A 22,476-nucleotide genomic window follows, 5' to 3' on the forward strand; every position below is an offset into this window, starting at 1 on the left:
ATGAATTTTAATTAGGATCAGTTGGGATGGGAACTTCTGAATATCTGATAAATACTTTCCAAAGGAATGCAGTGTTGGTAGATTTTTCAAATAAGTGATGTGGTATTGTCTGAAGGCATTTCTTGTGAAACAATTCTTATTATATTTGCAATAAAGATTTCCACAGTACGCAGGGGTTAGTGAAATAACCCTGTGCACAGAACAGACGAAAGCTCTTGGCTATGCTCCATGCCTCACAATGTACCCAAGGCATACAATTATTATACGACATCATGTCACGTTCACTACTCAACTATTCATTTTGTTCACTGAAAGTTAATAAAACCCTCTTTCACCTGAAATTCCTTGGGCTCCCTTCATTAAAACTTCTGACTGCACAATTCCCTGCATACAATGCAGTGACTTAGTGCAGCATAGTTCATTAGTCGTGGTACCTACATCAATTTTCTCTAATAGCTGTTAATGCTTCTTGGCTTTCTAAGCTATGTGCTTTCTTAACAGAAATGGGTTACAGAGAATATAACATTATGGAACATTAATTAGCTATCAGCCATAGTAACACAACTAACAATTGTTTTAAAGATAAAATCTGGCTTTTAAAATGTCACAGTAGCGAAGTGTTGATTGTTTGCCACCCATCCATCCATCCATCCACCCACCCACCCATCCATATTTCAGTGTCTGCAATACATCAAGTTGCTTGCTGCCAAACAAATTTAATTTACTCAGTTCTCAGTTTGCATTAACCTTTGAATAATAAAGCACAGCTGAGACTGCTCTAAGAAACAAACCAGAGAATGAATAATTAAAAACACCTCCGCTGCCTTTAGAAAGACCAATGTCGAGTCAACAGGGAAGGTTTAATTGTGACTGAACTAGGCATTAAGGGGCTAATTGAACTCTTTATAAGCCCAAACGAATGTGGGACTACACCAGTGCTATGGTATACAAGGTTCACAGAAGTAAAGCCTTAATAAAAAATAATCAGGCGATTAGTTCAAATAGAAAGACGTAAGTAGTAGGGGCAGCCTAAATCTTATGAAAATGAAAAAAGCCCGTAATACATGAAGGAAATCCCTTCTCATCTTCTGCAGAAAGGCATTCTAATACTTGGAGAAGAAATGATTCAGTTGATGCCAGCAGGTTAAAACTGAAGTGATATAAATGTCACTCCCTGAGAAACAGTTAAAAAAAGCAAGTAACAAAAGCAAGCCCTGTTTTTTTGAGAGCTCATGTAGCCAGCAGAGGATGGCTGAGCTCCTCATGGGCTTGAGCAAGGCTCACTTTTTTCAAAACTACCTCTGATAGTGGCAGTTTCATAATGTATATTATTTTTATTTGTTTTGCCTATTTATTTAATTGTGTTAACATTTGAAATGAGCATTCATTAATTAAAATAGTTGGAAAATGCTCCATCTGCCAGTTGAACAGTTTCAGCACGTCCAGCTACAAACCCAGCCTGATCACATTCTGAGGATGCTGATTAACATTAATTGAAGGTTTTCTTTGCAAATGAGAGATGAAGCTTTATTAAGCATTATTATTAATTTGAAGAATAGCTGGAATTGTATGGAGTGTGGGGTAGATTGCTGTTATCGACGTTGCCTGTTGGAGAGCTTGCTGGCAGCAAGGCCATTCAGCTCATGTAAAATACGGATTCATATGCGCAGTCAACAGCTGGTACTGAGGGCAACAGCATGCACAAGCATAACGTTTTTTCCCTCGTATATTAATAATACAACAAGTTTGACAGGTGTATTATCTTTGTTTCCTTTCTCTCCTAATTGTTAAGCCTTTTATTTATCCACATTATTGGCAAGAAGTACTACGACTCATCAGGCTTCACCAGAGAAAATTCCCATATGTGCAAGACCTCAGCCAGAGCCTTATTCTATAAGGTTTATAATGCAAGAGGATTTAATTGCCCTTCTCTCTACATGGATATTTGCCCATCATGCTGAAGCCCAAATGGTTTACATTCACTGTGATTTATATTCCAACTCTATTAGTGTTACTGGCAACTGAACCACAGATCTCAAAGAAAGTAAACTAAACATCTCAGTGCCTGCAGTCCTGTCATTTTTGGAAGGACAGATTCGGATGTAAACCTGCTCAGCAAAGGGCAGACTAACTGCCTTGAACTGAGCTGACCCCAGACAGGGCATATACATGGTGGTGCTGCCAGCCTGGTGCAAAATCGCTGGAGATGGCACACCCAATGCTCACAGTGTTACCTCTTAGCAGCAGAAAGCCAAAGGGGTGCAGCTGGGCAGGAAGGCCCTAGAGGCTTCAAGTTACCAATGAATCATCAAAAGGAGCTCCCCCCTGCCCTTATTCCCCACAACAATGCCTGTTCTACGTGCCTGGAGCTGAGGATAGGTGGATGTGGAGCCCCTTTTGGCACAGCAGCAGCACGAGTGTGTGACATTTGGGAGAAAGAAGTCAATAAAACCATCTCCTTTGTGCTTCACTTTCCTTTGCCTCTCCCTATATTCTTCAGTTCTGCCTCTGCTTCAGAAATGTACTTGCAAATGAAATGTGTGCACATCAGTTGAAGTTAGTTGCAAAATACTTTAAATGCTGCTATAACTGAATTCATTTTGCTTTAAATACACTTAATGCTTTGAGTGTTTTCCATTCCCTCAAGATGTTTTAGGCAGGCAGTCACTTGAAAGTAGTGCTGCTAATAACTGCTTGTCCAGTACAATGAACCAAAAATCCCAGGCTTTCCCTGCATTCAGGACGTACTAAAATATTCAACTTAAAACAGTGTTGAAGGGCTGTATGTAAGCAACAGCATCTATGAGACATACCAGATGAAAACTTATCTGGAGAAGTTAAGAAAGTACCGTTGACTTTTAGTTTTATCAGAGCTGATTTTTCATATCCGGAGTATAATTCAAAACAGTGAAAATACAGAAGGTCAAAGAAATAATGGTATCCCACATGTTTATCAAGTAGTCTGTGGAATAAGTTAGTCAAAATAATGTTATATTTTCTAATCTAACTTAAGTTTCTTGATGAGGGATTGCATGCCTCCCCAGTGTCTATAATGAGGTAGCATAACCTCACGCAGTGTTTCTGGTGAAGTGGAAAATGAGGATCAACCCAATGTCTTTCTTTGCCCTCTTTGTTTCTAATCTTGTGGGTATCCACCTTCCCAGTGTAGTTGCACAAGGTAAAGGCAAGCCTGTAGCACAAAACAAAGAAGTAACTTCAGTTGCCTTCCTAGTTCTGACACGTGAAGTGGAGTCCGTGGTGGACACAGACCCTCTCAACTATCTCCGGTAGCACATGGCAGCAGAAGGCGGCCCTACATAATGCTTTACTATTTAAACAATTTCCCTTTGAGGAGAGAAGCTCACCACACAATCATCTCTGCTACAGCACAATTTCTTGCAGTCCTGTTTCTTGCACATCTAAAGTTACGCTGGATCAGATCCTGCCCCTAGCTCCCTCTGGGAAGCCACTTGTCCTGAGGGCAAAGTGGATACAAAAGCACTGGGAGATAACTACAACAGGTACAGGTTCCTGTAGGGACAGGAACAACTTCTTTAACTCTCAATACACCACATGATGTTATGATGTGGAATATCAATAATACAACAGAAATCATAAAACCATAACATTGGCAAAATAATTTTAAGAGTGCAGCTGGTGGGAGAAGAGGACAAATGTGACAAAATTGAAGACTGCAGATTCAACTCAGTGAGATACATCTCCTGAGGAACTCAGATGAAGCCTCATTAAAACGACCCCAGTACATAGCCCCGCTCTCTGTTCTTAATGTTGTGCCAAGTGAAAGTGTTGCTCTGGTCTGTACCACAGCTCAGGGCTGTCCCTGGGCCAAGAGACCAGCAGAGCGGCTCTGAGGCTGCCGGATAACCTGAGAAGAAGTAAATCAGCAGAAAGCATGCTGAATCTATCAATACTTGACCCACGTGCACACCCAGCCCAGGCATATGCAACAAGATGCAACAACAGTAGAATTGAGAAGCACTGGCATCACGCCCTTATGAGTGGCTGTGCTCCTCAGCACTCCTTTCCCCCTGCTGTGGCAGTGTTAGCAGCACCAGTCATCTACTCTCTTCCGTCTCCTCTCGATTTTCCACTCCCTCTCGAGTTTTTATCTCTCCTCTTCCCTCATTACTGACAATTCTTCCTGTATTTTCTACTTTCTCCTCGAGGGTGATATCTCTCCCTGCTCTCTGCATTATAAGAAATCATTGTTCCTTCTTCATGGAAGATGCTTCTTCCTTTCAGATTCATGCAGAGCCCTTTTCTTTTTCTCACATCCACAGCCATCAACACATCCTGCTATTTTTTGTCTTTCTGTCTTCCAGAAAGGAGGAGGAGATGGGAAATGGTGCAGAGGAATTTTATTACAGTACAGCAGTTTCTCATTTGGTTCTATTCTTTCTCCATTGCCCTTCTTCTGAGACATACAAAATGAGCAAGTAGAGCATGTGCTGCTGTAACAGTCGGGTAGGGAAGGGAAACGAGTCAGAGCTGCCTATCTAGATGCTCCAGTGATATCAATAGGTACTTTTATAAATGTATGCAATAAACAGTTGCCACAGGAGCCAAGAGAATACATTTCCACAAAACAAAAACAAAGAGATAAGCAGTGAGCACTGAGACTGCCTGTGGCAATGGACACAGTTGTGTGGTTAATAACATCTCTGCTATGAATGAAATTAGTAGGCTAGCCTCCTAGCAGTAAAATCAAAGAATGATTAAAGAAATAAGCTCCTTCACTACCAGAGAGAAGTACTGTACTTTGGTTACAGTATTCATGTCTTAAATTCTCACCAAGAAACAAGCCTTCCCCAAATTGGCAACTTTACAATGTGTGACTTCTTTTTCCTCTGAACACTCATATTTATTTATTTTTTTATAATTTATTTTTCTATCTTTTTTTTTCATGTAGGTGGTGTAAAAACTATCATTATCAGCATTTTAGAAGGTGCTCACGGTTCTTACTAGTTCCAATCTAGATCAAAGCTGGGGAATTTTCAGCAGTAAATTTGAGGACAAAGAGATCTAAACTACTCTAAGAATAAATATTTTGAAGTCTTGTTTACCTTTACTATCTCATCTGTAGTGCAAAAGCTTGTCTTTCCATAATCTACATAGGTAGCTGCAAAAGTAATGCCTCCTATTTATTTCCATGAAAGCTACAACAAAGAGTACAGTAACACTACGTGATAGAGCAAATTGTCAGCTACAAAACACTATTTTTTATATATAGTCACCACCACTTGCCAATTAGTGTGGATGAGTTGACAGAGACACCCTCATTTTGTGTTATGACAGCTATGTATGGTAATCCAGAATGTGACTTGTCTTTCATGCCACTGCTGAAATGCACCACCCAACGCCTCACTGCACTTTCATTTACTGTTTGGTTTCCATAAACATTCAGCAAGCATTGATGAATGTCAGTGGGTGCCATGTTTTCTGTGTGGAGGAATTCAGTTACACACCTTTGCTTCACACTTCCATGTCAGACTGCCCTTCTGCTGCCATCTGTCACTGCAACAGAATTTAACAGAATGTTGATGGGAAGGTCCAACCTCTACTGCCATACCACCAACATCCACCTTTAATGTTGTGAGTCAACATAATAAAAGAGGAGGTATTATTTTCGGAGCCACAACATTGAAACTTGGGTCTACGCTATATCCAGAACCTGGTCATCCTGCCATACTACTGGGAATTTAAGTATGCTGGTATGTCAAAATAATTAGATGAGGAAAGTATCATTTTGGGGCATACATCTTTCATTAGACTGAATTATTCCTAACAGAAACTGAAGGTGAAGCAACTGGGCCACTAGTCACTCAGAGAGGCTTTAGCAGAGATTTTATACAAACCACTTTTAGCACTCAGCTTCCACTAGTGAGAAAATGCACTGTAATTCACTGAAAGCCTGGCTCAGATCCTCTTGTTCTTCCAGTTTTGTGATTAAGACCATTTTTCCATAAGAAACTTAGAAGAAAAAATATCACTTTGAGGGAAGCATTAAGAGAAGGAGGATATTAAGATATTTTTCTAACTCATGCTACAATCCCTTCAAAATGGTTATATTCTCCTTTCATCAAATGCTTTTTATTGAAGTCAGTTACCATTTCCATCTACACTTTTGAACCAATGTGTTCGTGTTAAATGCATCTGGAAGGACACCTAAGACAACAGATCCCAATGCGCGGTCAAAGGTGCGGCAATGTTTTACAGGATAGCGCTAGATATTATTTCATATACTTACTGAGAGCAATTGAATTCCATACAATATGGCATTGTCTTACTGTTAGCCTCCTCTAGCTTTGGCAGGATGTTTCTTAAGGGTACATCTATCACCAAAAGCAATACTCGGTTTCACGTCAGGGGCTTTCAGCCACTTTCTTTCTTGCCACAAACCTACAGCATACCAGCTCAGCCTGAAGTCAGTATGAGGCAAATTCTTTTTTTCTTGTGATTAAACTTCTCTGCTCGCCTGCCACTGGAGCCATTAAAAATTATTAAGAGAACCTGAAACACAGGTTCCCTCCTGCTGGATTTGTGTTGTGTTTAAAATTCATGAGTTTTGGCCACAGTAAAAATAACAAGTAGATTAAGAACAAAGCAAATGTCACTTTATTATTCACTACTAAGTAATAACACTAAAAAGTATTAAAGGCATCCCAGCACTTTTGCAGGCTGGTGTTATTCTAAGAGTACTGCAATGTTTTCATCCTCTAAAGTCCCGTCCTCAGAGCGTTCCAGAGACAGACACCATCACTGCTTCTTAATGCACAAAACAGTTATTTATATTACGATATCTACAGCAATTTATTCATTGCAAACACCATTACACAGTGTATGATCACAGCATGCTGAGTATTCACAATGAGCTTTTAAAAATGGCAATTTTGTTAAGTATTCTCCACTTTGTTCAGCTGAACAAAATTTTCATAAAACCTTTCACAGAAGGCTTTTCTTGTTCAGCACTGGAAACAATGATTTGCCTCCCATGACACATCTCCAAGCTTGATACCCTTTTGCCACATTTTCCTTTCTTCCCTTCGAAGAAAGATCATTAACTGCAGTTTCAACTCCTTTGTACCAATGGAAATGAAGGGGGTAGCTTAAATAAAATATTTATTGGCCTGATTTGCCTCTACAGTAAATTACATCAGAGTAGCTTGCAGTCGTATTTTAGCTAAAGAGGAAAACACAAGTAACCAGGAATGAAAACCACTACAAATAAGTGGAAAGACGTTTCTGGGACCTTTTAACGTGACCTCTAACCTTGAAGCTTGCCAGGTGATAATATTTCCTTGTAGCCCCCAATTTGCTTTTCCCTGAGGCTTTTTTTTTTTTCCTTTCCCAGTATGATAATTTATTTTCCAAAATGTAACCGGTTTTTAATTTCACAACATTTCCCCTTCCCACACCAGCTGTAATTTTGCATTCCATCTTTTCCAAGTTAAACAGCAAACATGACACAAAGCAGTGGGGTGCCACCACCAGGCATTATATTTATAAATTCTAAATCTAATTTAAAGGGATGAAGTGACTGAGTGTGAACAGATAGCACAGAAACCTCATAGCAGCCAGAAGATTTAAGAGGTGCAGTGTGGAAGAAAGTGCTCTTTAGAACAGCACTGCCCTTTTAGTTTCTTGGGAAAACTCAGAGGCAGCACAGAGGAGGAGAAGTAGACAGGGCTAAGGCAGCCCAGCTCTGACAGACCAGGAAAACTTATAATTTATAGATACAGTATATTCAAGGCTTTGGATATGAAATCCATTTGTTTTGTTGATTTGTTGACTTGATCATTTACATTAAAATGACCCCAAACTCCTGCTCTTCATTGGAAATTACAAAAAGTAGGAAAAAGCTTACATATGCAATGCTTTTTGTATTTTCCTCTTATGGATGGATCTGCGGAACTTCACCTAAAGTGTCCTTTACTTTCTGATGAGGAACTGTGGGATTTCCCTGCAGAGCTAATTGAGAGACCTCACATGAAGAGCTGAGTTGGGTTTTCAGCTTCTGGGGTGGAATATTGCAGGCTAAGGTGAGTGCATTGATATACAGCAGTGACGACTAACTCACACCATGGTTCCATGACTCCTCCACACACAATGGGGATCAGGAGCAAGTAGAAGAAGTAAGGGAAAATAGTGCACCTCTATCATTCATCCCCAGTTTTGTGTTACATTAAAATGAATAATTATATCATGAATATCATTGTATTTTACAACATTTACAAAATGAATGGCAAAGCAGCAGCACATTAGACATACTTTAATACCTGCCCATAGTTCATATATTTTAACCCCCCATTACAGTACCAAATGCCAGTGGAATTAAGACACAGACTTTCACTCTTTTTCCCATTTCCTGCCTTTAAACTACAGAAGGTGAACTGATTCTCTGTTAAACTTCATAAACTGTTTAACTGTCCAACTTCCAGTATTCTTTGTTTTCTCAAATAGCTTACATTTTAAGTTTGAATGGCAAAGGATTTCAGACATTAGAATGAGTATGTCAGCTTTCCTAAAAGATAAGAATGAAAAATACATATTTAATAACTCTTCATTTATTATGACTATTAATCTTTTTTTTTTTTGAAGGATCGAGGACACAAGATAATAGGGGAATTTTTAAATTGAGACTGGATTTAGTAGTGTACAGAACCATACCTTATAATGATATAACTTACAGAAACCTGTGATTAATAAATTCAGCATAATGAAGTCATTAACTGAAGTGTCCAACGTGAGAGCAAAAATGATCCTATATTTTGTTTAACATATAAAACCAAAATTAAACTATGCTTTTGGGCAAATTTTCTATTTCAGCTACCTGCAGTCTATTTAAGCTTGAGAACCATGGACTACTGTTTGTTTAGCATACTGAATTTTTCAAGTTATTACTGGACATTAAATTATAAAATTAAATAAACAAAATAAATATGACCCTGCATGCTTAAATAGTGAAACAAAATCTCTTCAAACATCACCAAAGAGAAATTCAAGGTGGATATGTAAGAGTTTTTTTTCAGTCTTATCCAAAAAAGATCTTTACAGTATCTTATATGAGTAATGTTAGTGTAAAGATATTCTGCAGTAGTCAGCCATTTCAGTAACTGACAATGACTTGCCCAGAATGATTTCTAATATGTATACATGTGCATATTCTGAGGATTATGAATACTACAAGCAAAACATCAGTATTTTTCATGGTTCCTCAGAAAGCTTGTTCAGTATACCCACTACTCATTTTTTCCTCCACTTGGAAATAATTTATCAAGCAGTTTAAAAAGAGGTTTGATTTGCTTAAGCCTGTCATCTTTAATAATTCCATCTATAGGCAGTTGTCTGAATAGGAGCCTCAAAATTTTGATTCCTTATGCAACAAGAGTATTTGTGTAGGTTTTTTTTTTTTTTTTTTTCCGTGAAGTGGTCTGAATCTGAGATTTTCTTTTTCACAGGTCTAGAGTTTTCAATTTCTAGAGATAAGCTGGTTATAAAACTCACCAAAAATACTGGAGAGGGTAAGCAAAGAAAAGAAAAATCAAATAAATTAATTTTCACAGAGAGACCTCAAACACCTGGCTGTTTGGCCAGCAGTGCTACTCTTAGCCTGTCTTGTAAACAGAGCAAAGAACTCAAAGAGGGACTATCCTCATTTCAGTATGAGATTCACACATGCTTACATGTGAATTCTTGCTTACATGAGGAAACAACTCTATATTATGGCATAGATTAACTAACATGATGTTAAACACATTATAAAACAAGTCATTTCCTCCTGAGTAAACAAGCCTATAAAGCCAACAGGCACAGAAAAAGGAAATTTGATTCTGAAATCCATATACTTCAAAAGCAGATTCCTTTTATTTAGTCAATTTAGTTAAGAGGCTGTCTTATTTCTCCAGATCTCTGGTAAACAGAAGAAAATATGCCTGGAAATTGTTGGCAAACTGACGCGTTTTTGCAACGTTTGTTCTTCATTTGAAATTATTCTCATATTTCAAAATGGAGAGCAGCCACAGGTCCAAGGTGAAAAAAGCCTTAAAATATCTCAACTTTTCGCTGAGACTGGTTGACCTCGTTGCAGGTCACATTCTGACTTATCAGAATATTTATCAGACTGATCAGTGGGATCAGTCACACATGTTCTGCTCTAGAAGTGGTACCTCTAATGGATAATCAACTTTTCTTATTAGGACAGACAACATTCTAGCCTGTAAGCTGTAATCAACTCATCTCCATGAAGAATTAAACTTCACCTATAAGGAAGATGTTTTTATTTTTCTTTTGGATTACCACATTGTAAATTTTCCATATCAAGATATAATACCAACAGTAGTTGAAATTGCCACTATGTATATGTTGCACCAAAATAATGTATATATATAACAGATATACAGATAAAATATAACAGATAAAAAGAGCACAATAACACTATTTGATAGAGCAAACTCTCAGCTACAAAACACTATTTTTCTACACAGTCACTACTATTAATTGTGCATTTTCACCAGCTATGAACAAGAGACTTCATTATGTACTCATAAAAATCTGCTGCACCAGTGAATGTGACCCACTGTTGCCATCACCACTGCTGAAATGCACCACTCTGCCTCACTGTGCTCACATCCTCTGTTTGTCAGTGAATGTCAATGAGTGCCATCTTTTCTGCATGCAGGAATTCAGTTACACACCTTTGTTTCATATGCACTTTCACATCAGACACCGTTTTATCAGACAGCCCCAACGCTGCCATCTGTCACATGGCAACAGAATGTAATGGAATGTTGTTGGGAAGACTCAACCTCTCCTGTCATACTCCCAAACATCTACCTATGACATTGTGGGTCAACATAATAAAATAAGAGGCATTACGTTTAGAGGAGCCCTCCTCATAATTTCCTTGGGAACAGCAATTTGGAATCCTTATTCACACAGATGTTTTCTGCATGATAAAAATTACATAAGTGCTGATATCTTTCCTATTTTCAGTTCCAGATCATCTCCCTGCTTCAGCTGCTGGGGATACTGTCTCTCATCACTGTTTATTTGTTCATAATGTTACTGGTGGTGTGTATTCATTGCAATAAGTGACAAAAGATGGTCTTTGAGTCAGAACTTGCACCACAAGAACCACACAATGCAAAACCAGTCATTCTGAAATTTTCAACTGGAAAAAGACATGAAGCTTAACCTATGAACACTAGAGCTACACTGCTTACATTTATCATGTTGCTTATCTTTATTGTCCTAATCGTGCTTGCTTAATTATTGTATATTTGAAGCAAACAGCAGATGACGGCAATTACTAAACTCCTCACTCAGAATAACGGATACATTTCTATAAAGGATTGTGACATGCCACAACCACATCATGGAATATACAATGTCCTTTTACACTCAGGCTCCATCCGAATTACTGCTTTCAGAAAGACTAACTAAGCAAAACTGAAAATATGAATTTAAAAATGTGTATAAAATGGTGGGAAACTGAAGAGAAGGCAGGGAGTTAAGGGAGTGCATAGGAGTGTAACATGGGGTAATAAAGGAAAGGGATTATTCACTGGCAAAGAGTTGGGATTTAGTTAGATTAGAAGTTAGATTAGAAACACAGAGCAACAGCACGGTGGAGACACTTAAAGACTTTGAATATTTTAAGCCTGTTTAAATAACTTGGATGTGATCAAAATCAGCAATGGTTTACCTGCACAGCTAGTGACAATTTAGCAGAAACCTTGCTGTCTGAGAAAGACTTAAATACACCACTTTCTGTATTAAGAGGAAAAAGTATTCCTCTGTCAGATCATACTGAATTACAGCAATGTGCCCATGTATTCTTGTCATACGTTTCTACACTTTTGCTCGTTTCGATGCTCTCAAAATAATCCTTTTTTAAAATTAATGTACTTGTCAATTGTATATTCTGGAAGGGAGAGCAGATGTTTCTTCACAACTGCACGCATAGCTTTGTGAAGAAAATTCTGTTTATTAATAGTAATCTGTTTCTCATAGCTTCGCAATTTCTTAGATAATGGTGTAAAACACAATTTTCCCTTCATGTTCTCTGCATACTGAAGAGACAGATGCGGCTGCAAGAGACTACTTATACTGAAGGCAAAACTTAGTACTGCTTAATGTGACTTAATGACTAAAAAATGCGTATCATTTAGAGACGACATGTAGTACTCAGCTAAGATATTATTATGGTCAATGAGTACACTTCCCTGCCAGTCAGTAAAAGGATTTGGAATTAAATCAGTTTTTATTTTATTTGTTGAAGTAGACACACTAAAAGCAGCAGAGCTAACCACATGAGTAACACAAATGGGATTTAGTTCTTGCTCTTAATCTTCTAGACAGAAGCTCACATACAATATATAATTCAGCTTGAAACATCAAACTGAGAGAAAGAGGGAGAAAAAAGAGGACCGCAGAAAGGCTACTTTACAGCTGCATAGGCATGCAAACACCTCCAGGAACTTCACTTAATAAGGCCAACCACTTCCAGCTATCACAGCATGGCCCATGACAATCTTTGCATTTCTTTCCCCCCCAGGCAGCGCTATCAAGTTAGTGCAATTCCCTCAAAACACATCCATGCCATATTTAAGACCAAATGTACAGCACATGCAGGGCTGGAGCTGTGCTCTGAGAACAGCCACCCACCTACCTCAAAACACACATCCCTGCTAATAGACGTCCCTACAAAGTGTAGCAAAAATGACAGGACAATGTCAGAGCAGAGGAATTTTCTAAGGCTGGTGTCAAGTGACACTCGTGTAGCAGAGATACCACAGGCTCCACACAAAGCTGAATTACACAAAGCACCGTTTCCCTGATGGGATGCATCAGGCTTAGTGCTTCCCTCCTTTTTCCTAAAAGCACCAATGTGGTTTATGTGTTCCGTTCAGGCACCCTGCTGAAGGACAAACCAGGTGTGCTCAAGCCATCAGGCTGTGGTGCTTTCAGTTTTAAAATCTCCCACTGTAGTGAGTCTCATGAAAGAAATCGTGTGTGCGAGTTTATATGCAAATTCATGTTGATCTACTTTAAATTATTTTTCAGTTATTGTGTTATGTTCCTAAAACTGTATTCTCAGATGATAAAATGAAAACCACCAAAGCTTCAGAATTGAAAAAAACGTTCCCTGAAAGACAACAAAGCAATGCAGCTGTGGAAAATCCAATGTGCAAAGCAGAGGATGGTGAGGCACTGCAACAGTTTGCTCAAAGAAGCGGTGGGTGCCCCTTCTCTGGAGGAGCTCAAGGCCAGATTGGATGGGGCCCTGAGCAGCCTGATCTGGTGGGAGACAGCCCTGCCCATGGCAGGAGGGGTGGAACTCTTAAAGGTCCCTTCCAATCTAAGCCATTCTATGACTATGATTCCATGAAACCTGCAAAGCCTTTTCAACATCTCCATGTCTTCCTTCCACTGAAGGCTTAAAGCCAGCACAGACTATTAAATGTCTAGGTCTGTCCAGGTCCGTGGATCATGAAGCTAAGGTAGAACAGTATGTCCGTGAAGCAGCTTCTCCTACACATTATCCCAGCCAACACTTTGGATAGCTAGGTCTCCAAATATCTGAGGCCACATCAGTCCCAATGAGATAAAAGAGTGAGTAGGTAACCATGCTGTGAAAACTGCAGTGTACTCCTTTAGCACTTTCTCCCACATACTCTCCAAGAAAACTTTGCCCACAGTTAAGGGACAAATCTGATCTTTCACTGATCACAAGGGAAGCAATGGGGGTGTCCCCACATGTGCTTGCCAATGATGTCAGTGTCCATCCAACTCTGGCTGGGGCTGCCTGCAAGCATCCGCCAAGCAGGGTGTCCACTAGCGTGGGGGAAGTCAGTACTGAATGTGAGTTTTCTCTATTTAAAGCCAATTTCTATTTTCATTTAGTTTTTTATGTTTCTGTTCAACTCATCATAGTAGTGATTATTGGTGACTTTGGGACTCAGATCTTGTCAAAGTTTTAAAAAATTGCAACACTCCAAAATTTTCTCTGTAGAGATAAAAGGTTACACTGAGTAAAATGAGAAGAATAAATTAAAAGAAAAATAAGTCTAGCTCATTTTATTTACTGTAGTGTGTGTTATTTTTAACTTGCCAGTTTAACTATACCAGTGCTCTGGATTGCTGCAGTACCACTGAAGAAAGCACCCAAAAAGATACAACAGGTATAAATCTCATAGTCTTTCATAAACCCACTCTGCTCATCAACCACTTCTTCCTAAAGTCCTGAGCAAAGAAATACCCTTTTTGATGAAAATCAGAAAACTGAGGTAAATTGGCAGGTGAACTAAATTTGTCTTTCTCAAAAATATGGTTGTGTGAAGGAGAGGTGTTCACAAATGTGGATGACCAGCTTCCCCCTTGGATGTGACCACAAATACTTCATTTAAATATAGAATCGTAACATTTACAGACAGAAATTACATATATCATGCCTTTCAAAATCTGTCTGCCATTGTCCAGAGGTTTTTGTGGTAAACAAACCAGAATAAACAGCAGGAAATAACAGTGATACACATACACACACACACACTTCTTTTTTTTTTTTTTTTTTGAGAAAGTCAATAGCTATTGCTGCTGGAGAATTTATCTTATTTTATATCTTACTGCATAAATAGTTTTATGAGTGAACTTTCATGTATTTCCAAAAAACGATGGGACAGATTCAGTGCAAGTTAGACAAAACTGACACAAATAGAATTTTGATGCATGGTTAGAATTTAGGCAACAATAACTACTAAAATTTTTGTGTTGGCATATCTCTTGTCCAAGCTGTGATTTTTTTCATCCCTTTTCATGTTTCTCTATAATAGCCACAAGTATTTTTCATTTGTGATCTATAAAACATTAAAGTTATTATTTACATATGGCATTAGCATACTTGTTATAGCTATCCAGTGTACATTTCAATACCAAAATACATTTCTCAGTTTAATATACTACTAATGAATCAAATAAAATTCAAGTGGTTTGAGGCTTCAGTTGACACTTTAACTTATTACCCCTGAAATCACATCAGGAGGAGAAGTGGCCTTGTAACTCCTACCGCATGCTCAGGCAGCTGCAGTGGAACTTAATATAATATTCCCTGCTAATTTATCATTCTGGGATTTAAAATGAGTTCCAAATTTTAGAATGATTATTTACATGGCTGATAATACTGTTTTTCAGGAGAGTTTCTGTTACGCTATGCAGATATCTAAGAATAAACATCCAAAAACAAACAAACAAACAAAAAATAGTCCCAGAAACAAATATAAATCCCAAATTACTCTTTGTATTATTTTAAACAAAAGACTTTGCTTCTGTAAAACGTTTCTTGCCAGTCTGCTTCATCAGAGACTGAACCACAACCAGAAGCCTCAGAATAGAGAGCCTTGCTCCATGCTGAACATTTTCAAACACTTTGACATCCTATGGTGAGGGAGCTCTTCAGAGCACTACCTATAGAGGCAAGCTGAAGAAAAAAAGAGCAAGGTTCAGAGCAACAACCAGCCCTTTCCTGTAGGCTTCCCATCACTGCAAAGGAGAAGACCTGGCCTCCAGGAGTAAGGGAATGACACTATGAAGTTGTGTCTCTCAGCCACGTGTACATAGCCCGCAGGCAACGATCAACAGTGGGTCAACCTTTATAGCACGTTGCTGCAAATACTTTCTCCTGGGTGATGCCAATGAAAATATTCATGTTACTATAAAGAGGAGTCATTAATTACTGTCAGGTCTCACAGAATGTTAGGACCTAGCACCAAAAATACATACTGATGTGAACGACACTGCTTTGCACCCACAAAGTTACTTAAAGACACAAGCTTTTCACAACCTATGCTTCTAGGCTGCAACTTGCTGGTTTTGACAGCAAAGTGGCAAGTCTAATTTCAGGAACTGAAATAAATTATTTTATAGTATTATTTTTCAGCAGTACACTACCAGGAGGCACTAATGAGAAAGGCCTATTTTGTTCAGTCAAGCAATGAATAAATTCAGCTACCCAAGATGGAATGTTTCAGAACAAGTCCTAAGATATTAGCGTGCAGTTTTCAGGGGTTTTTGTCATTGGTTTTTGTAGCTATGCAATATGAGATTAGTACCCATAGCAGGCAGAGAGCACAAGGCTTGTTATCAGAGCAGCAAGAAAGCCACACAGGTTTCATCTGTTTGGCAGAAGTTCACAAAGAGGACATTCTGTGCCGAACATCTGCATCTGCCACACCACATGGGAAACATGTTTGAGAGATGGGGTGAAGGGATCTAACTGCTTCACTGCAGTGCTTCAGTGTGCAAGTGGCTGGCCACTGTAATAGACTTTTAGCTATAGAAACAGGTTCGGCCTCATATCCTGCAGGGAGAGAAAAATGAGAAAACAGACTGCGGTACCTCTAATGAGCAGAATACTTCAGCCCATGTTCACTGATTATAAGGAATCTATTTACTCTAAGCTGGGTGACCAAAATCTCTGTCAATGGGTAGAAGAAACATTACTTAGAGTGGAACCATTTGTAATATGCTTTAATTGGCAATTTCCCCTTAATGAATAATATAACATCTCACATAGGAGAATTCTGCCGCTCTGTGATTTTTTTTGTCCCTATATTAGAGATATGAAAACTGTTATGCATAATATGTTCTCTTAATAACAGAGCTTGGAATAATGTATCCTTCATCACAGGGATCTTGTCTGCTGTAGCCACATAAATGCAACCAGAGCAAAAAAGCAAATGAAAGACTCACACATATTTAAAAACAACATTTTTTTCTTCAGAACAGATGGTGATATATGAATTAAAAATAACTCCAAATAAATTAAGGAAAAAATATATTTTGAATAGAAGATGATACCTGACTGTATCTTCTGCAAGAAGGCATGGCCCAGAGGTTCAGCCAACAAAAAAGGGGTTACGTATTGTTTTGTAGGCTACACAGTGGTTCAAAGGCTAGGCAGAATGACAATGCCAAAATATCACCAAGGCTGTCTTTTCAAGGGAAAGCAAAAGGAGTTCTGTGTGAATTTGATGTGCTCTAGGAAGAACTCAATAAGAAGTGAGAGCCCACTCTCATGGAAAACCTCTGGGTGTTGATAAAAGTCAGCTTCATTGCTAGTCTCAAGCAAAAGCAAAAGACCTCTGAATTTATCTTTCAAAAGGGCTTTGATATATGCTGCTCTTCTCATTTAAATAAAGCAGTACATATCACATACACTGTCAATATATTCAGAAATAAATCGGACAATCATAGTACACGAGACTCTATGGGCATATACACATGTCCAAAGTTTCATTTTCACTAGTATAAACACCTATTCCTCTCCCCATTCCCCAGTGTGTTCTTATCAGAACGTATACACTTTCAAGAGTTTATGTATTCCTAGTAGAGTTGCTTGCAGCAGAACACCACCAACAAAAAGAACCGCTTCTAATGTACAAGTATGTAAAAAAACTTCTCATAAATCACAGTAATGGTCCCAGCACTGTCATGATGCAATTCACTGACTTCAGTGGAGTGGCACTAGCTTACTTAAGCTAGTACTTTGCCATGCTAAGATTATTAGGAAAACTAAAGAATATGGAAATACTCTTCTGAAATCACGAAAGTGAATCGTGTAAAATCATAGTGGAGTAAGAACGTAAATACAGGTCTAAAGATAATTACACTGAAGTCTATATGGACACCAAGATCAATGTTATCTGTATGTCATCTGACATAATGGAGCACACATACACTACCACAAAAAGAAGAATAAAATAATGTCTCACAGGTTCGATGCAGAAGACATCTTCCCTTAGAGAAAACTTTATGAAAGGCGTCTTCTCTTTAGACAGGATATCAGAATAAAAGGGAATTAGAAGTGGTAAATAAAATCTCTGCATCTCCAAATATTATTCAAATTTAGAAATGAAAGAGTGTTTCATAACAAGATGAGGAAAAAGGCATGGTTGATCAAAATCAGATAACTCACTTATCTATGTCTCAGTGAACACCTCAGGTCTGCACTTTACAAATGTGCAGAAATCAAAAGAAAAGATTCTTCTAACTTCATAAAAAAGGAAGAAATGGGTTGTATACTGATTTGTTTAGCTCAGGAGATACTTGGCACCATTTATCCTGTTTCTCACAGAACCAAATACATCTGCCTTGTGGGTTGAGTTTCTCAAAGCTAAGATGCCTCCTTTAAACAATAGGTGTGTCACAGGGGTGCACAGCTGAACATGGTGACCACTGAATGCTATTAACATTGCTCTTTTGTAGCTTTGGACACAGCAGAACTGAAGTATAGTGAGAGAGGACTTCCAAAATTGTTGGCAAAGTCATATTAAAACATTATGAGGAGTTGATCTCTTGAAAATGTGTTTACGGCCTGAAGGTTTCACTCAGCTCCCCAAATGGTTTCTATCCAGAAAACACCACTAAAATTTGTAATATAGCACTGTATTGGCACAGAAGCATCTAAAGAGAATGCTATGTCTAAACATATGGGAAAGGCTGAATTTGTCCTGGCAGTAGTATATTTTCACATTCATCAAGAATAACTTCTGACAGAAGGTATGTGAATTGGAAATAAGGTGTTTCTTCACTAGGCTAAACATAATTTTGCAGTACCCTGTTCATTCATTCTTACCCAAGCATGCATGCTGGCAAGATCTATGCATGGATCGTGTGAGCGGACTAGACAGAATTTATGATTTTAAAGTTATGTTAACTTTCTTAAAGATATGCACATTGAAGAAAATCCTTTACAAATTTCAGTGTACTGTTCAAAACACTGGAACTTTTCCCTCATTCAAAATGGCCATTTGAGAAATACAACTGTACATCAGATGGCATCCACATCCACTGATAGTGAGGGAAACATCTGGCCTGTGACTGTGGAAAGACAGCTTCTTGCATGTGTTGTTTGTAGAGTCAGTACAATTTTGTATTTTCTGTATGCATGACTTCTTCAGAAGAAATGTAACCTCATGCTCATTTTGGGATTGCTTGGTTTCCTGCATCCTGATGACTTTCTTTCAGTAAGAATTAGCAAAGGCCAATTGGCTCCACTATGTCAGTGCAACCTCTAGAGTGAGCAGGACTGGCCACCAAGAAGATGGTTTAACAGCCATTCTTTTAGCAAAAATAAAAGGCTGTAAGGGAAGATGCACCTGTTTCTTATTTAAGATTTCTCATCACCTCTTCAATGGTTTCTGTTTGCTGAAAAGCAAACGTGACCTATGCATCAGCATCTAGAATTACCTATTTGTCGTGTGTTATTTGCTGACTTAATGCATTCAGCATTTGTCACACACACAGAGGACTTGACAAATGCAATCTTCTTGTCTCTACTTAATAAGTCTGCGGAGCAAGAAATGACTCAGGTCATGCGTCTTCCTTACTGAACTTGTTCACTATGGTAATGTGCCAAAAAACAGCTCACAGTCATTTTTCTCTTCTAACACATAAAGTAAATACCTAGTTGGCAAATGAAATACAGTGTTGATGAGGAATGCAATATATTTGAAACATTCGATCTTCAGAGTACAAAAACCTTGTATTAGAAATACACTGTTTGTCACACATCCACAAAGCCACATCAAATCAGGAAATGCAGTTAGATTTGATTAATGCTGACTTTGCAGTTTCATGATTTTTCTGTATATGCATCATAGTTCTAACTCTGTGAAAGGAACACTGCCAAATACTTGACTTCTCAAATATGTTCTGCTTTTAAACCACTATCCTCCTGCAGAATTATGTTATATATATCTTCCAATTATAGTGTGCTTAAATAAGATTTCTGACTTTATCTCCAAAATGATGAAGTGTATCAAAGCAAACATCCAGGAACTTGACATCGAAATACACTGTAAATCCTACCAGTTTCATGCAATTGAATTAACTGCTACATAAAAGTCATCATACTCTGAACTTCCTTCATGCTATTGGATGTTCATCCCCTGAAATATGAGTTCTAGAAAGAGTTTGAATTTTTTTTTCCCATGCTGTTACCAACTGATTTGTGCACTCATACATAGCCTATTGGGTATCTAATAATAGAAGCACAAAGAAATGAAACACTGAATATGAGAATCCTGTAATCATGTACCATTTGATCACTTAACTTCAACTCATTTCTTCATTCTATGGAGGCGTGGACTCAAATTCTACCCATAGGGATGAAGACTTGTTCAGACATGCTTCAGAGATTATTGCACCAGTGGGCAACATCTAGGACTTTCTGCCTGGATCTGAGTTAAAAAATTAAGGCATGTGAACAGGGAAAGAATTCTGTCATGCAGTTCTCCATCCCTTCCTCTTGTGTTTACAGATTGGAATATAAAATACAGGGGCTATGGTGATACAAAATAGCTTCTCTTACAAGGCCTGATTATACCAGCAATAGGTAGAAAATTGTTCCTGCTAAATACATGCAAGCAGGCAGCTCAGGGTCCTGCTAAAGTTTCATGTTTGAAACGGATTAAGATTTTTTTTTTTCCCTTAGAGATTCAGAACATGCACTATTTGCCCCAGTCTTGCTTTCAATAAAATTGAAAGGAGCATTGCATTCATTTCAATAAAAGTTAAACTTTTCACAAATAACAACGTTGAATTTTGTATATTGGGACAGAAAAACACCTTTGCCAGCAGAGGGGGCATAGCTCAATCATTCATCTTCCTAGAACAGGATGTCACAACTGATGATAATGTGAAGAACAAGAGGAAATAGGAAAGCTGTGCAAATTTTCATGCCTTCAGAGAAAAGTGCTGAAAGGGGAGAAGGATTTCTGGAATGCAAAAGAAAAATAAAACAAAACAAAACAAAAAACCAAAATAGCAGGAAAATAAATGCTATTTTCAAACTTCTGACACTTTAATATAAGCCAAAAAAACCCAGCAACCCAAACAAGTATCTTCAATTGATTTTAAACTCAAACCTTTTCTGCTAAGTATTTTATCTCTACAGTGTACATGTCCTACTTATTTTGAATACAGAAATTTCACATGTTAAAAACCCCAGGAATAAACCCAGGCATCATGTAATTCAATGGGCTTCTGCATTGAAGCAAAGTAAGATGTTAATGTATTTTCCTTGAGAAATGATGGGCAAAAGCTTAATAGCATTAAATGAGTCCAATCTAGTTGAACTGGAACAGCTGTATGACACTTCGTTGTATCATCATTGGTATAAACAAATTCTGATGAGGAAACTCACTCCTAGAAATTGAAGACCACGGTACAGACAGGCAGAAGATTCAGTTTTTTATTACAGTATTCCTGGCTGCTCAAAAAAAAACCAGTAACTAGTGAAAGTGTTCACATTTCCCAAACATTCTTGAGGATGTTAATAAATATTAAATATAAAAGCTGTACTAGAGATGCATGTTCAGGCTTAAAATATCAAACTGATCTCCTGTTTAAGAGGCCTGGGCTTTTGAGTAACTACAATATGTTAGACATCTTCATGTGAAGACCTTGCAAATGCCTTTGAGGCTAAGGTGTGGTTGCCCAGCAGTTCCAAAATTAGACTATTAGTTCATGATTCAAGAAAGCTTTTTAATAACAGCTTAATTACTAATCCAGATGCATATGCTTTATTCTGATCTTCAAAGCCAGACTCCAGAAACAGCAGCACCCAACTCGGGAAACACTTCTTGTGTTCACTAAAGTCCGTCAGATGAAGTATTACAAGGCCTGCTCAGGAAGGCACCTGATCAGATCTGAATTCTTTAGAAGCTTTGTAACACTTCAGAGAAATATCCATATTTTCTTATTCTCCAAATGTGGTGCAATGTAAGAAAAAAGAAACAACACCCTACTGTGACATCTTAGAAAATTAAAATGCTTTTTTTATAGATCAAAGCAATTTGTACTTAAAGGGCACAACATTCTGATGCTATAAGTCAAGCTATTTTGATACTGTAAACGTGAAGTAAATTCTACAGTTGAGTCTCACTGTCCATGGATTCAAATGGAATGAAGAAGAGGTAATTTAGGATAACGTGAGCTCAGAATTGGCCACTCAATTGGTATGAAGCATTACAGCTCTAGTGGTTAACTATGCATGTCTATTTTATCCACACGAATATGGGGATTTTATATACATCAGTGTTGTGCATGTAAGATAAGCATCTATCAGCTAAAGAAACAATTCTAGGTGTACAACGAAGTGTACAAGGTCACCTTGTGTTAACTTATCCCTGTATCTCCATTAATGACACTCAACATCAGTCCAAGAGCCAGGTTGTCTGGCAAGACATGCCTATCAACCACAGTGACTCAACACATTCAGGCATCATTTTGACCATGGGACACGGGCCTTGCCTGGTGTATGCTTGTCATACATGTCACAGTGCAAGGCTTAGAAAACACAAGTCCACCTTATTCTCAGAGAAACCAGAGAGAGACAGAAAGAGAGAAAGAAACAGAAGGCAACTTTCCAGTAAAGAGCAGGATTCTATATTCTCT

At 38.2% G+C, this 22,476-nt stretch overlaps 1 protein-coding gene across 2 annotated transcripts in view; it reads right to left on the bottom strand.

Annotated features, from left to right (window-relative positions):
- LOC136059353 (ubiquitin-conjugating enzyme E2 E2) overlaps positions 1 to 22,476 on the bottom strand; it is a 203,092-nt gene that overhangs the window by 39,410 nt on the left and 141,206 nt on the right. The gene's annotated exons all lie outside the window — the stretch shown is intronic.

This window comes from Cyrtonyx montezumae, unplaced genomic scaffold, assembly GCF_038088225.1.
Source record: "Cyrtonyx montezumae isolate F1298 unplaced genomic scaffold, pur_monq_1.0 scaffold_8, whole genome shotgun sequence".
NCBI lineage: Eukaryota > Metazoa > Chordata > Aves > Galliformes > Odontophoridae > Cyrtonyx > Cyrtonyx montezumae.